This window comes from Serinus canaria, chromosome 1 (genome assembly GCF_022539315.1).
Source record: "Serinus canaria isolate serCan28SL12 chromosome 1, serCan2020, whole genome shotgun sequence".
Taxonomy (NCBI): domain Eukaryota; kingdom Metazoa; phylum Chordata; class Aves; order Passeriformes; family Fringillidae; genus Serinus; species Serinus canaria.
The window spans coordinates 18,849,072-18,864,273 of NC_066313.1; the positions used below are offsets into that span (position 1 = coordinate 18,849,072).

At 39.5% G+C, this 15,202-nt stretch overlaps 1 protein-coding gene across 3 annotated transcripts in view; it reads left to right on the forward strand.

Moving 5' to 3' along the window:
* The window catches only part of LOC103820730 (T-cell receptor-associated transmembrane adapter 1), a 74,217-nt gene that overhangs the window by 45,910 nt on the left and 13,105 nt on the right, over positions 1-15,202 (forward strand). For all 3 annotated transcript variants that reach the window (XM_050981165.1, XM_050981167.1, XM_009095471.4), the window contains exon 3: positions 1,635-14,730. The gene's annotated coding sequence lies outside the window, so the exon portion shown is untranslated. The remainder of the gene's footprint in view (positions 1-1,634; positions 14,731-15,202) is intronic.

Genomic DNA, 15,202 nt, shown 5'->3' on the forward strand with positions numbered 1-15,202 from the left:
AAAAAGTTTAAATTTTAAGACAAAATTTTAAGTTTTGCTAGCCATTGGAATGGAACAAATGACAAATACACAGCTAGAAGTGTTTTGTATTTCTGTTTAGCCTTACTTTGTTGGAGTGTTAAATTTTACAGGTAAAAATCTTTCCTTGTAGTTTAAGACCAAACCCTTGAATTTTACAGAAGAGAAGTATCATGAAATAAATTATTTCACACTGCTGTTCCTGAAACATCATCTTTGCTGCAAGATCTGCCTGAGCTTCAGACCTGAAGAAAGAGATACAAAGTAAAAAAGCCTGACAAAAATGTGCCTTTTTTTTACCTACACACATTTTTTAAAATAATGAAACAGTTCTAAAAATTGAACTCTATCATTAGTTTTTTCTAGTCAATATGCAAAGATACAATAGCTGCACTACTCATTGCAAAAAAAAAATATAGATCACAAAACCTTCTATCCAATCTGGAGATCAGTTTCTGGTCCTAAATATATTTTGTTGTGATATATTAAATTCTTTTAGCTGTGGATATTGTCACCAATTGTCCATTTGATTTTCTGAACTAGAAAAATCTGTTACTAACAGCAAATTATTTAGTGCAGAAAAAAGAAGCAACAAAGTCTTCTTTCAGTTCACTTGCTGAGTGAACAAGAATCTACAATGAAGTCTTACAACAAAATAAGAAAGTGGCCTTAATTAAGCATAGAGCAAAAAATGATGCTTTTTTCCTGATAGGTTTTGCCAGATAACTGTGACAAACTTAGAAATTTTAGACTGGTGTATCTCCACACTTCCCCACTCTTGTATGAAAAACAGAGGGTATGTGATAGCAAAACCAGGTGTAAATAAATAAATATAAAAGGATAAGGGCTGTTCCATTGTAAGTTATTCAGTATTTTTGAACATATTTCCCTTCACAATGAAATAAGAGCCTGTACTTTCCTCATCTTGACACATTTCATGCTAGATGAAGGTACTTAGGCCCTAGTCCCTCTCTGATGCATGAATGCTGGGCACATTACATGAGAGGAGTCTCCTTTTCCCCTGTGCCCTGATCCCAAAGATCTTGGTGTCCTTCTGCAGCTGTCACCTCTGTACTTTGTTGTTTTCTGCTACACATAGGTACCAGGCCAAGGAGGGTTTTGGCGAGGACAGTGGAGATTACTGGCACTCGCAAAACTGCCATCAAAACACCGGGATATTATTCTTGTCCAAACATTTAGAACCTGGTGTGCCACAACCAACAATTTCTGCTGCCTATTCTGTAGAGAAGCTCTGCTCGGGTGTCCTGTGCTCCCTCTCCCGGATTGCCTTAGGCATTACTGTTTGCAAACAAGCATTAGCTGGCATTTTCTTGTTCAGAAGGAGACCACCAAATGCTCTCTGTGGCAATGAAAGAACTAATTTGCTTTGACACATCTCAAGCCTGTATTTAAAGTGTCACATTTAAATATGTGTAAGGTGCCAGAAGTGTCATTTGGTATAAGCCTATGATGCATAAAAGTCTTACATATTTCTTTTTGCTCATTTTTGTTTATATCTTGGAGCAAGGTAAGGCAGTAGCTTGATCTAACATTAGGAAGAATGTGTTCAGAAGACTTGAATGGTTCAGTGGCTTACTTGTCCCTTTCCCTCCTAGGAAACGAGATGCTACTATGGTTCCAGACATGTTTTTTTTATTCAGTTCAGAGGTAACGGACACAAGCAGGTAAAAAGATTCTTTCCCCTCTCTGTAATCATCTGCACTAAACTAAACACATCAAATTGTTCAGCTTCTGGAAAACAAGGTAAGAAGAAAATCCCTCTACTAAATCAGCTGATTAATGGATGGAAAAATAAAACAAACTCCAAGCTGGTAGCTTGGAAGATCTGAAGATCACTTTTGTGTTTTTTTCACCAAACAGAATAACTAGTTCCAAGAGTCTGTCTCCCTTGTTAATATTCTGACTTTATTAAGTCTGTTCATATCTACTAGATTTTACAAAACGTAGAGATGCAGAATGCTCAGAATCTTCAAATTTCTAATTGCAACCATTTCTGGATCTATAATTTTAGAACTTACTGGCTGATGGCTGGGAAGGGGTGGCCCAAGACATGAGCTATACCCAGAATCCAGTAAATAAGCTGTGTACTTGCAAATATACTATTCCAGTAGGAAAAGATGCTATAATTTCTATGAAATTGAGGTAGACGGGTGAGAAAAAGCACAGACAGAGCAAAAATTAATTAAGTGTTAATACAAAGCCTCACAAATGAGGGCTTCACTTAGAAATTGAATATAATCATATAGAAACATGTTTTCCATTAGTGACCTCTGGAACATCTCAGCACTAAGTGGTGCTGGTGTATGACAAAAGAGAGAGCCTTGTGCTTCTGTAAAAAAGGAAGCAAGGCTGTGCTCCCTCTTCATACATCATCAGGCAGTGACAGGATAGAAAGATTACAACATCTGACACGGATATCTGCAGGTCTAATCGTTCCTGTCAGAGCTCCCTTAAAGCAAACTTAAATTAACTAACTTGAGATTCTGAATGATGCAACTTTATGCCCAATCTAACACTGAAAAAGAGGCCCTGATGATGGAGCACTAGTCAGTGATGAGGAAACATCACTGACTAAATTAAATATAATCACTGACTAAGATTAAATATAGAGTTAGTCCTCCCTAGCAGAGAGGGGCAGGTCAGGCTGACTGAGATGCAGAGGAACAAAAAATGCGTTTTTATTTTAAGATGGTTTCTCAGGTGAACACAGCACGGTCTGCCTAGGAGCTGACAGCAAGAGGACCTTCATGATCCACTCCCATGCACAACAAACCATGATGGTGTCAAGTGCATACAGGTTGTGCAATGTTCCAAGCATGGAGCACATAAAAATGTCTGGTAAGGTTGTCACAAATCATTCAGCTCTTAGCTAGGAAGCTGAGGGGAGTTGGCACTGGAAAGAGACCACTTTGGCAGTTGGCACTGGAAGAGATGATCTATGGCAGCTCAGCATGCTTTTCTAAGCTGATACTGAAAGCAACTGCCATGACAATAAGGATTAGGCAGGCAGCTGATATATTTGGCATATCTATACATATCAAGGGTGCCAACGAGGCTCCTTCTTTGCCAGGATTGCTGAGGGTCAGAACAGACCATGTACAAACACAGCCTCTTTATCAGCACCGTTAGGAAGGGGAGTCAATAGTTAAAATATCTTGCTAGTGACAATCAAAATCCACATTAAAGTCTGCATTCAGAAAGCCACCAACAATTTGTCTAAGGAGAAGGAAAAGGGAAAAAAAAAGGCTTTGTATACAAATCGTTCATTTTCTTCTGCATCAGTAGATGGTGCTCTTCACGTTCTCTCAGAGGTTATTTCTAAGCACAGTGCTTTTATGCTTGGGGCTGAAATCTCTAAGTGCTTTTTCCACACACCCTTCTTCATCTCCTTTAATTGCCAGATCTTCTTCCCTCTAAGGTGGCTGGACAATAATCATATTAGTGCTCAATGGGTTCAGTCAGGAACTTTAAGATTATCTGTCATGGTAAATAACCAAAGGAGGCAGAGAACATGTGGGATTTCTGTGCCTTTCTGGAAGGCAACTACTCGGTAAATACTAATGTGATCCTTCTTTTGTAAGTGCTTCTGAAGGCGTCTCACCATGCTTGTGTCCATGGCTGTCCTGAGCAGCAGAGTGACACCACCTCTCACAAGTGCTTGTGGGTGCACAGTGTTTACAGCCAGCATTTAAATTTAACACATTGGAGGCACATGAAAACCATCCTGCACACCTCTGTTACACCACATATTCCTATTAGGCTTCTCAGAATCATAAACACTGCAATCAGTCATATTCAGATAAAATTTCCAAGCGCAGAATGAGGGAGGACACATCCTAAGAAAGCAGCACAAACACTATCCCATTTTCTGGTACCCAAAACAGAGACATGCATGATCTATCCAGCAGCAAATCCAGCTGTCCTCATCTCCACAGGCAGGCACAAATGCCCTTTCCATGCTCTGGAAATGGAGCATCTGGGCATTCGTTCCACTGTATTCACAGTAACTCAGGCAGATGATGGAATATCATGCGGGCTGTAAATAGGCTCAGAGGCATGACGAAAGAGAATCAATTTCTGGGATAATAGGAAGAAAATAACTCCAAATATACATACACATAAATCAAGGAAGATGGCACACTTGCATGAAAGTGCTCTAAATGATGCACTCTGAAAAAGAACTCTGTCGTTTCTCAGTTGCCTTTAAAGTCTATAGACTTCTATAAACAGCTTTCTCTCTTCATGGCTTCCTTCTGAGTCTGGCTCTAGAAATTACTCTAAAGACAATGTGTTGTATAAAATGATGTAAATTTATTAAGAGCTGTGGAAAATGCAGCTAATCCACAACAACAGTAGTAAGACCACAAACCACAAAAAGTGGCACTGACACCACTGAGGTAGCAATACTCTGCAGTACTTGTCCATGAGTTTCCCCACCAGAAGGGAAACCAACTAATAAACAACATGAGTCAAAATTTCACCCCCACCCAAAAAAATCTCCAAGTATCTGTAACCTGAACTGCTGCCTTAATTCCATAGCACACCTGGCCAGGAGGTGTTATTCCTCAGCGGCCTGAGATTGAGTCTTTAAATCTCTGGCACTGAACGACCCACAGCAATGAGCTCCTCCTCAGCTGCTCCCTTTTTAAACCCAGAAAAGGCCCTGGGATTTTTTTTTTTTTTTTTTTTTGGTTGGTTGAGGTTTTTTTGATTGTTGGGCTTATGTTTGTTTGTTTTTCTCTTTTGCCTTTGTTTAGAGCCTGCTCTGTGTCCTTGTCAGGAGGCACAGTATTTCTTTAGAGTAGGTGAGGGGAAGAAAGATGTAGTGGCAAGATTCAACACTCCCTCAGACTTTTTTCACATAAATGGATAAGGTTGATATCTCCATTACCTGTTGCCCCTGACCTGGCACAGTCCTTATGTAAGGGTCCAGTTTTGCTCTTGCAGCAGGGCTTCCAAAGATTTCCAGAAGGGTGCTGTCCAAGAGCTCCACCACAGAGCTTAGCATCATCATCTGAGGCTCAATGCCTCTGGCTACTTTAATGAAGTGTGGCACACATCATGGGGCCTATGTTATCTATCCTTTATTGAAATCAGCAGAGTTCTGCTCTGTGTTTTCCACCCACATATCTTTCTTTATTTTTTCCTGTTCCTCATCTTGAATCTTGCCCTTCTTTTTCCTGCAGTATTGCCCAGCTGTTCTTTCCAGTAAGACTCATGATCCAATTCAACCTTTGATGTAACAGTCATTGTTAAACTCAAGTATCCATAACCTGAGAAATTTCCTGAGAGCAAAGGAATTCAGCTTCAAAATGTGCTGCTGAAAAGCATGCACAGAGACTTTGGAACTTGCTGTCTCAGTCTGCATTTTCATTATTTCTTTCTGTGTTAGAATATTTGCCTTGAGAAAGCTTTGAATATGGGATGAAGATAAATACAGCTTTGGCACTCAGTGCAGTCTGCTTTTTCATTTGTTATTCTAATGAAGCAACACAAACCCCAGTATTTTTTTTTTCCCAACAGAAGCCATGTATCCGATAGCCCAAAAAATCCCTTTCTGTACCTTAAACACCACTCTCAGAAATGACACCCTGCTGTGGTAACTGAATTATGTGTCTTAACCCGATGTCTACTGAACATATAAATTGGTTTGTTTTCGCTCCATGCTCTGGCCTCTCTAGATAAGACACACTTTGGACAGAGAAGGGAAGAGGAAATGGTAACAAAAGAGTATGAGAATTTACTGGCACTGGGAAGATTCTAGTTCCTGCTGAGGGCATGGGACGCATTCTAAAAGGCAGAAAGATGAGTACAAAGCTGAGAATAGAGCTGACCTGAAAGAAAGGAGCTTGACAAGCTCTCCAAATTAACACAGATGTCTGCTGGTAGGATCTGATGCTCTGGCTGCTCAGCTTATCATCATAAGAAAGTCTTTGCACAGGACAGATGGATGTATTTACCATTTTAAAATCTTCTAATTAAATCCTAGTTGGGGTTAAGCTAGCGGAAAAGTCATTATGCTTGCCAGAATTTACAGGCATTGGATATAAAAGCAAGGCAGGTATTGATTCCACTCCAGGATAACAAACATCTTCATCTGAGCTGCAGCAAGGCAGCTGCCAATTAATTGGCATCCTCAGTCTGCTGGTGAGGGAAGGGAAGGGAAGGACATGGCCAATCTGTACAAAATAACCTTGAAGTGAGACAGGATCTCTTTGACCACTCAAGAAACTAGTTGGCTCTAAGAAATGCCAGTTTCACAGGTGACACCTCACAACCTGGTCAGCATTCTCTAAGTTTAAAAGATTTGCTTGCAGTCCCCTCTGCCTTGTATTTGGAGACATCAGTGACAGGCTCGAAAGGCTCATGCATGCAGCCAAGCCTCTGTTCTTTTTCCTTTTAAGTTTGTCAAGTCTTTCATCTGAGGTAAGACAACCTCAGACAACCCAATTGTCTCCCATCACATGCTTCACTGTCATCAGAGTTTTCCTTTGGGAATCAGTGCAGGAGAGACACTCCAGCTCTGCTCTACAGCTAGGGAAGCAAGTCATGTCAAAAAAGACAGTGCTCAAAATGTACCCTTCCCATAGCAAACTGCCAGCTGTTCAGCCTAGGGGGAGTCCCTCACCCACCACAGGACCAGGATGCTCAAAGCAGTAGGTGTCCCAGCAGAGAAGCACAGACACAAAGGAATGGTACTCTAAGAACTGCCAGCCATGCATTAGCGAGATGTCTGGTAGTGCTCAGCTCCCTCCTTTGTCTCCAAAGCTGAAATTTAACCATTTAAATCATCTATATGACATCTTTAAAAACACTAGCATCAAAGTGAGAAGTACAGATAGTATTTCATAATTACTTTGTCAGGCTCTCTACAGGCACTGGGAAACATTGCCGAGTTGATACAATAAGTCATGTTATAAACCAGGAGTCTGTTAGGTAGCGTAGGAACTGCTTCACTCCAGGAATTGTAGAAGCACTAGCGCAATGCCCTTCCTGAAAACCTGCACACATTTATCTATAAATGCATTAAATCTTCAGATTTCTCTAGTGCTAAATTAGACATGAATTAATACTCTCAGCAAATCATTGGAGACCTGATCTTGCAAATACAGGGATGCTCAAATGAAATCCAGAGCCAAGACTCTGCATATATACCATAGATCAATTTGCAAAGAGAAAAAAGTTACTCCAGTGTGTGAAGGAAACTGTAATTGCCTGCACTCAGCAGAAGGCAATCTGCATTTACTGGGGACTACCCTTCCATCATGGCTGTGAACAACCTCACAGAGTTGCTACTGGGTGAGGTGTGCATTCTAATTCAAGGCTGGGTGAATGTTCATGCTCTGTATGGTGCACCGTATTTATTGGTTTCCCTTTAAGAAGGATTTTGATAGGTTTCAAAGACAGACAGTCCTGTAATAATACCCGGGTTTTAAAAGCACCTCAGTACAGATTCTTTTTGGTATGGCTTGTCTCTGGATTTCATTGCCTAAAATAAGCAGGCACATTAAAATACAGAACTCCATTATATAGTAGCAGGGAAAATAATTAGCTTCAAGTCACAGCATTAGCCTAAGAATCATGCACCCAATTGCACATTTAACCAGTGACAGAGAAAACTTAGTGAGGTCTCAGAGCTTTTTCCTCCCAATTAAAAAAAAGAGAAGCTATCTACAGTTTCTTTAAAAGAATCCCCTTAGCCTCCAGTTATGGAGAAAGAAATTCTGGGTTTTGATGTCAAAATTGCATGTTTCTTCAACAGTTTTATTAGTGCAAATTTTTTATGTACTCTGGAAGTTTACAATAGTTAAAAGAAAACCAGTCATGTACATATGAAGAAGATTCCAGCTTTTCTTTTCGTGCCACATTTTTGCTATTGGTACTGAGCTAAGCACAACTCCAGGAAAACTAGTGCAAAGCACATCAGAACCTGACATCTCTGTGTGATCCAGTGACCCTCTGTGAACTGTCTGTCCCACGACGTAAAATCATGATGTGCATGGTTTTAAGCACAGAATAAAAGCATTCAGCAGGAGAAAGCTGCAAACCAGAATAGTCAGCCTTTACCACTTTTATTTTTTCCCAAGTAGCTGAAAAGCCCAGCCTGTGACTGTTCAGCTAAAATGGATAACTGTTTTCAAAACTGACAGAAAATTATTTACACTCTTCTCTCAATTTTAGTATGGTGCTCTAACTCCTAAAAATTTTTCACTTTAAGTAAAGGGCAGAGCAAAATTTGAAACCAATGCTTTATCCAAGATGCTTGAGTCACAGCAAAGATGAAGAGTTTTAAGCATGCATTTATTTATGTACTGAGAAGAAAATAAAGCTCAGTGCACAAAGATCAAATACTAACGCTAATCTCTTGTTTGTTTCCCTTTGCTTTCAAGCTTCAGGCATGCTGGTACTTTTTTTGTTCCCTCACTGAGGTGTGGGTGCAGCATTTTATCCAGCACTCTTTTCCTCTCTATCCCCCTATAGTAATTAAAACCATGCTACCTCTTTATTAGGGAGGTGTAGGAAAGGTTGGAAAATGGCTTGATCTACCTGCCTCCTCTGCTTGAAAGGATTGCCATCCTGAGCTCCACAGAGAAGAACCTTCCTTTTCAACAGCTGCAGAGCTTGACCTAAGGAGTATTCTATGAACTACACAGCTACAGCACACTTTCTGATAAATGACAGCCTGTTTTCAAGATGGAAATGCCATCTATTTCTGTAGAGCTGACATAGAGGGACAGCACTGCTGGCTGCTTTGAAGTCATTCAACTCCCATCTCAGCCACAATGTCTTTGCTCTCCCTGGCCATACCTGACAACTGAACCTACACACACGTGTACGTCAGTGGTGATGTAGAAGGACCTACATCTTATTTTATGCATCAGTTACCTCAGTATCTGAACAGAAATCTCTAAATAGCAAATCACACAATTGGCTATCACCTTTAAATATTAAGTAATTTTGTTCTTTAGATTATAAAAAGAGACAATCCACTCATGCAAATATAGTGCTACAAATAAAACACTGACTAAGGAATCCAGCATGAATTTGTTGGCACCAATAACAGCAGACAGAGCAACTCTTTCCTAGTCATCAACTATGGAAGTGGGAGCTGCACACACACAATAAAGAAGACAGAAAATACTCCTAAGGAGCACATTTCATAAAAGAGAAAAACACCTTTCTTAACCAAACTCAAAATAAGAGTTACGAAGGACAGAACATGAATAAAAAATTTTAGTAGCCTAGATTATAAACAAAACAAAAATTGGACTCATGTGATTATTTTGTTAGTTCAAGGTAGCCACAACAGAGCTTGTTTAGAGCCTATCAGTGTATTGGCAATGCCAGAGTTTTGAAAGAATAAGGTCTTGTTAACCCATAAGTTTAGTGAAATGAGCTATGACATTTCTCTTGGGAAAATTCTCTTGAAAAAATTTGTCATAGAATCATGGAATGGTTTGGTTTGGAAGGAACATTAAAGATAATCTAGTTCCAAACCAAAGTCCTCCCTTTGCAGCTGTAGTATTTGTACATGACAGAGTAAGGTCACCCACAATACCTAAAAGAGTCCATGACTGCATTTTTCATCTCTCACACAGAGACAGTTCTGCCTATGCCCTGCCTCCTTCACACAGACACTTTAGTCAAAGACTCTCACGCTCCAAGAAAATTCCTGGAACAGTACCTACTTTGGCCTCTGAGAAACGCCAAAATGTACATGCCAATGTAGGACAGTCACTTCATAGGCTTTCCACATTTTGTGGGACAAGACAACCATTTTCCATGCACTTGTGTTCTTTTTTTCTGTGAATGCTAACAGGCGTCTGACAGTTTAAACTACAAGAGAAGCAGCACAAGCTTTGCTGTGCCCAAATGTGCTGCTCAACAGGAAGTAGTAAGAAAACAATGTTTTAACAGCCTAGAATGTGGCAAGAAGAGCACTTTGATCTGCTTACCAGAAACTTCTTTAAATAGAGATGCGGCTACAACACTGTTAAGCTGAAAGGTTCAGTAGTTAGGTGATTCACTTCAAATTCATTACTCCAATGCATTACTGACCACTTTTTAAGACTTAGTTTAGCTTCACAGTTTTTATTTCAAATCTTTCTCTTAACCTACACACACATTAATTAAATCTAAGCAGTCATTAAGCTGCACTGCAGAGATGCCTTGGCTTACCGGTAAATATCTGCGATCACAGATTAAGCTGAGGCAGGCTCATACATTTTTTCATTTCCTTGTCACTGTTTCTGACTTGTCAGACATGTGCATGACCCGCACTTCCACTTCAGTGGTTCTCCTACTGCCCCCTAGCAACTGTGTCATGAGGGAAATAGTGTCCCTCTGGAAAAAATTCAGGAAGTATTTCAGAAGAGATTTCAGAGAAATGTAGTTCAAATGCTTTCACCTGCAATGCCATGGTAAAGTGAGGTGGAGCATTCACAGAAACACCAGAGTCTGACTTCTAACAAGAACCCTCAACAAAACAGCCTAGGCTAGGTCACCATCATATTTTAAAGAGATCAGAGTTTTTCTTGTGCCCAGAGGAACAGGTCAACATGAACCATGCTGTGATATTACAGGCTCCAAAAAGTGGTGGAAGAGACAGTATTCAAATGCACAGAAGGCATTGAGTTACAAGAACTCATTCCCTGTAACACCAGTCACTCAGTAGAGCACAGGAGTTGTTTCGCCCAAAGTAAGGGCTATTTTCATTCAGAATTGTGGCTGGGACCGCTTCATTCAAGGTAGAATAAGTTTAACCCATTGGAAAAAGAGGACAAGCTTCTGACATTCTCTTAACCATGATGAGAAAGTCCACTATGAAGGCTAAGGTGGTTAAGGACACACTGCAGAGCAGGAGTCAGCTTTATCACTTCAGCAATGAGGACACATGAGGAGTCCATTTCTCAGCTCAGGCCATAGCAAGAGACTTAGACTGTTCAGGGTGATTCTCCACAAAGCTTCAGGCCACATGGACAGTCTGAGTTTTCTACACTGGGTCCAGCAGAGCCACATGAACATGCCCGTGGTAGTCACAAGGAACTCTTAAAAGAACAAGCTCAGTGTTCTAGAGTTGCTGTCTTGCTCACAAATTCTTTTTGCACCTTGGTCAAAGTTGATACAGTTGTAAGCATGCTACCAAGCATAGAGTAGAGCCTGCTGGCTTCACAAGGATGTCTCACATGAGAAATAGTTGCAGGGCCAGGCCTTTGGCTGCCCAGGAGAAAGTATTTGCCCACACTTGTATAAGTGTGTCAAGAGGGAACTAAAAAAACCCCTAAAACCAGGTGAATTGATGATAGCACTTTAATAGGAAATTCATTCTTCTTGAAGCTATTGAAAGTAAAATCACTAGAGATTACAGCTCTCTCAGGATACAGTGTCTATCTGAACAGAAAATAAAATCTAGCAAAGTCAAGGGAAAAGCCACACTTTATCTCTGCAGGCTTTGAATGAAGTGGCATCTGTCTACTTTCTCTTTCCTAAGTACACAGGGACTGCTCTGCTATCTCAAAACGTGCAGCACAGAAAACCCCACCCAAAGCTGCTCAAGTATGCAGTGTTAGATTTCAATGGAAATTTTTCAGTGCAGAGTTATCAAGATAAGAAATTTTCTCTTTATAGTCCTTGATAATAAGGTTTTGTAACATTCAGAAAAAAACACCCAGTGGTTTCCCCACAGGAAACCCATGATACTGCTTTTAATAGGAGCCACAATTTCAGGGGCAGTTAATGAGATAGCATTTTGCTTTAACACTGGTTTTAAATAAAGCGTTGATTAAAGACAGGCTTGTCTACAATGCACAAAGGACCCTGATTAGTTTTTTTAATTTTATCATTAAGTACAAAATTCATGGCGAGAGATAGAAGAGCTCTCTGCAGCATTTGAAGCGCACTTGAAAGCCTGACTCTTTCTGGCAGCTATTTTAAACCAACATCTCTCCTGTAGCACTGTTGCTCATTTGTGCTCACAGCACAAGGAGAACCAGGTCTGCACTCAACATCAAAGTAGAGTCACATGCTCAGCTTAAAAGAACAGTTCTATTTCTCCAATATGTTTGTGAGACTAGAACCAGAGCAGACTGCACTTCAGCATAAACCCAATTAAAAACATTTCTGCTGTACTTTGCCCAGAAAATTCTGAAATTTTATTATTAAAAATAGATTTCCATTTCAAACAGAAATATTACTTACATCTTGGAGGAATACCTATTCTTTTCAAGACTGCTACTACAAAGAGTGTCTCTTACATTCTTTGCAAGGGAATTTCCACTACACTTAGCACTTAGCATAGAAAATAATACGATTTTTCAAAGAAAGGTTGCAATTTGAGTAGTAATAGATAAAGTAGGCATTTGAGGCCTGATGGTGTTGTCAGTTGTGCAACTTATTTCACCTTCAGAAAGCCAGAATAAACATGCATTCTGCAGTTTTAGAAAAGCACAACTTGCTGGCAACTCACAAACACCACAAGATGTACTTTTGTACTGTTTGTTTGATTCCATTTCAGCACAGACTCACTCCTTTATGTACATCTGTGCACATCAATATTTAACTGTGGTCTGTTTACCTTCTCCAAGAACTTCAGTAGCAAGAGCTATTCCCAGCCAAGGCAGATGTCCACTTGAGACAGACTCTCTTCTCGAGATACCAGCATCATATGTTTACCAAAGATCACATAAGTAATTAAGCAGGCAGAGACACTTTGCTGGGATATGCACCCAGGAATTTATAGCTTGGGGACTTAAAACAGAGGAGGTAATGCCTTTGTATGCAATTGATGGGGATGAAGTAGCATTGCCTTATGTCCTCTCTTTCTAAATTTAGTCATGATTTGTCCTTGTCTCTATTGTCCTGAATAATAGCACTTTACCCAGACTACTGGCTCTCTTAATTTTTTTAAACGTAGCACTGATACAAAGGAAAGGGGGAAAAAAAAGAAACCTCATATTCCCAATGGATTTTACTGCCTGAAGCGAATATTTTCTTGCTATCTAACAGAGCCTTCTGTCTCTTGCAGGTTGCCCAAAATAGCATACCAAGTTCACATTATTCCAATAGACTTTGCTTTTGCAGCCATTCGAAGCTGATACAGTACAGGAATGATTTGCTCTTGGAGAGCAGATTTATTAACACACCAGCAGGACTACAGACGCAGAAATCCCCTGCTGCCTTCTCAGTGTTCACCTTTCCATTATGCTCCTAATTATCTCCAAAGAGTTTATTTCTTGTAACCTTCTTGGTCAGGCTGATAAGCATTTTATTTGGAATCTTCTGCAGATCTCAGATTTACTCCACATGCTCCTAGCTGAGAAACGAAGCAACTGTCTTTGTTTTCACAACGTACATCTTCCACCCTCTCCATTTCCTCTCTCAGTTCAGTTTCCTTTGATAAGAATTGCCACCATTCTGAATATTTTCAGCTTAATTCCTCCTGCTCTATTCACTTCATTATGATAAAGCTCTGAGCAGTTAAGAGTCTATACAACCCTTAGACTTGAATGGGATATATTAAATTAATCAAGACTAATCTGTTCCTTCATGTTCAAATAAGATGCTAATCCAGTAAATTATTTCTTAAGCATTGAATCCAAGGCAGTTAATACAGAAATAATAATCCAAAGTAAACACAGATTGCAGAGGACATTTTCTCACATTAGAGAAAGAGCACATTGCTCCTTAGACTACACTGAGGGCTATTTCAGTTTATGTATTCCAAAAAGACAAACACAATCATGTGATTCACATTCTTTTCATAAGAACCCCATCCCACTTCTACATCATTCTTTGTAGAAAATAAAACTGTTTGCTCTGAAGAAAAACCCCAAAAGCCAAACTACACCTAAAACATCAGAAGCTAACAGAAGGTTTCTATGACAGTGCTCAGCGTGCAAACTTCCTTTGGAAGAAGCTACTCTGATTCTGAGAATAAAATGGCTTCTCTACCTAAACACAGACATGTTTCATTAAATTCTAAAGACAAATATACACAGTAAGCCACATACTGGTTTATCCTTTCTTTCTACAACTGTACTGGACTGTGGCCCCAGATTCATAAACTCTAAAGAATGGAGGAATGACCTTATATTATTCTAACCTGACTTTCAAGAGCTGGCAGTGTTATAATTCCTTCATCATGCCTCTGAATCCTATTGTTGCTAAACTGTAAGCTCTCAGCAATGATTTTCTGCCTTGGTTTAGAAACTACAAGAGAGGAAGAGTCACATAGCACTCCTAGGTAAAATAGTTCCATAATTTACTTTGAGAAGTATCTAAATACTTTTGTTGAATTCAATATAACATTAAGCCCAAGAAGACTTAGAACTTGAATATGAATATTACAAAAGTAGGTTTGTATCACATAAATGAAACTAATTGTCCTGTACATGTTCTTCTGAGACAAGACAGGTAGACAGTAAATACAAAAGTACACATTAATACTTTAATTCTCTCTTGGAGGCAAACACTGAAGGAGAATGTGTGTTTGCTTGTAAAAGCTGAACCACATTTCCTGTTTGTAAGAAAGAAGGTGAAAAAAAAAGACTGGAGGGATTTGAGATTAACAGCAACTCTAAAGACAGGTTCATGCTGCCAGGCTCAAAAAAAGAGTATCCAATTTCTGCCAACGTAACTTGATTTCCTGTTGGATAAAGGAGAGGAGAGTATTCCTGGAAGCAACAGAACCAGGTAAGCATTATCTTTTAAATTAGTAAGCATAGGAGCAGTACAATGCTATGGTAGATTTGCAGTCTCCTAAAAAGGTGGCTCAGGGTGCTAAACCTTCATTAACTAAGGCATTAGTTTTATTTTGAAAATACTGTGCTGTGGGCTTTCTTGTTTTACAATGTACTGTTTCCCTTCTGAAGTATGAAGCTGATATCTTACAAAGCAATTAGTTGTGCACTAATTAATTGCAGTTTAAGGAATCTTTTTCAGATAATTAATCCTGTATTAAATACTCACACAGGTGGAAGCATTTTTAATGCTAATTTAACATTCATCAGTCTCTTAATGGGTTTTTTTTTCTAAGGGCCATTAGAACAAAATATTATTTATGTCGATGTTTAATTGGAAGGGGGGGAAAAAGACAGTTTTATGTAATCTTTAACAAATTTGTAGACAAAAATAAGAGGAAAGAAAGGAAAGAAACCATTCTGTG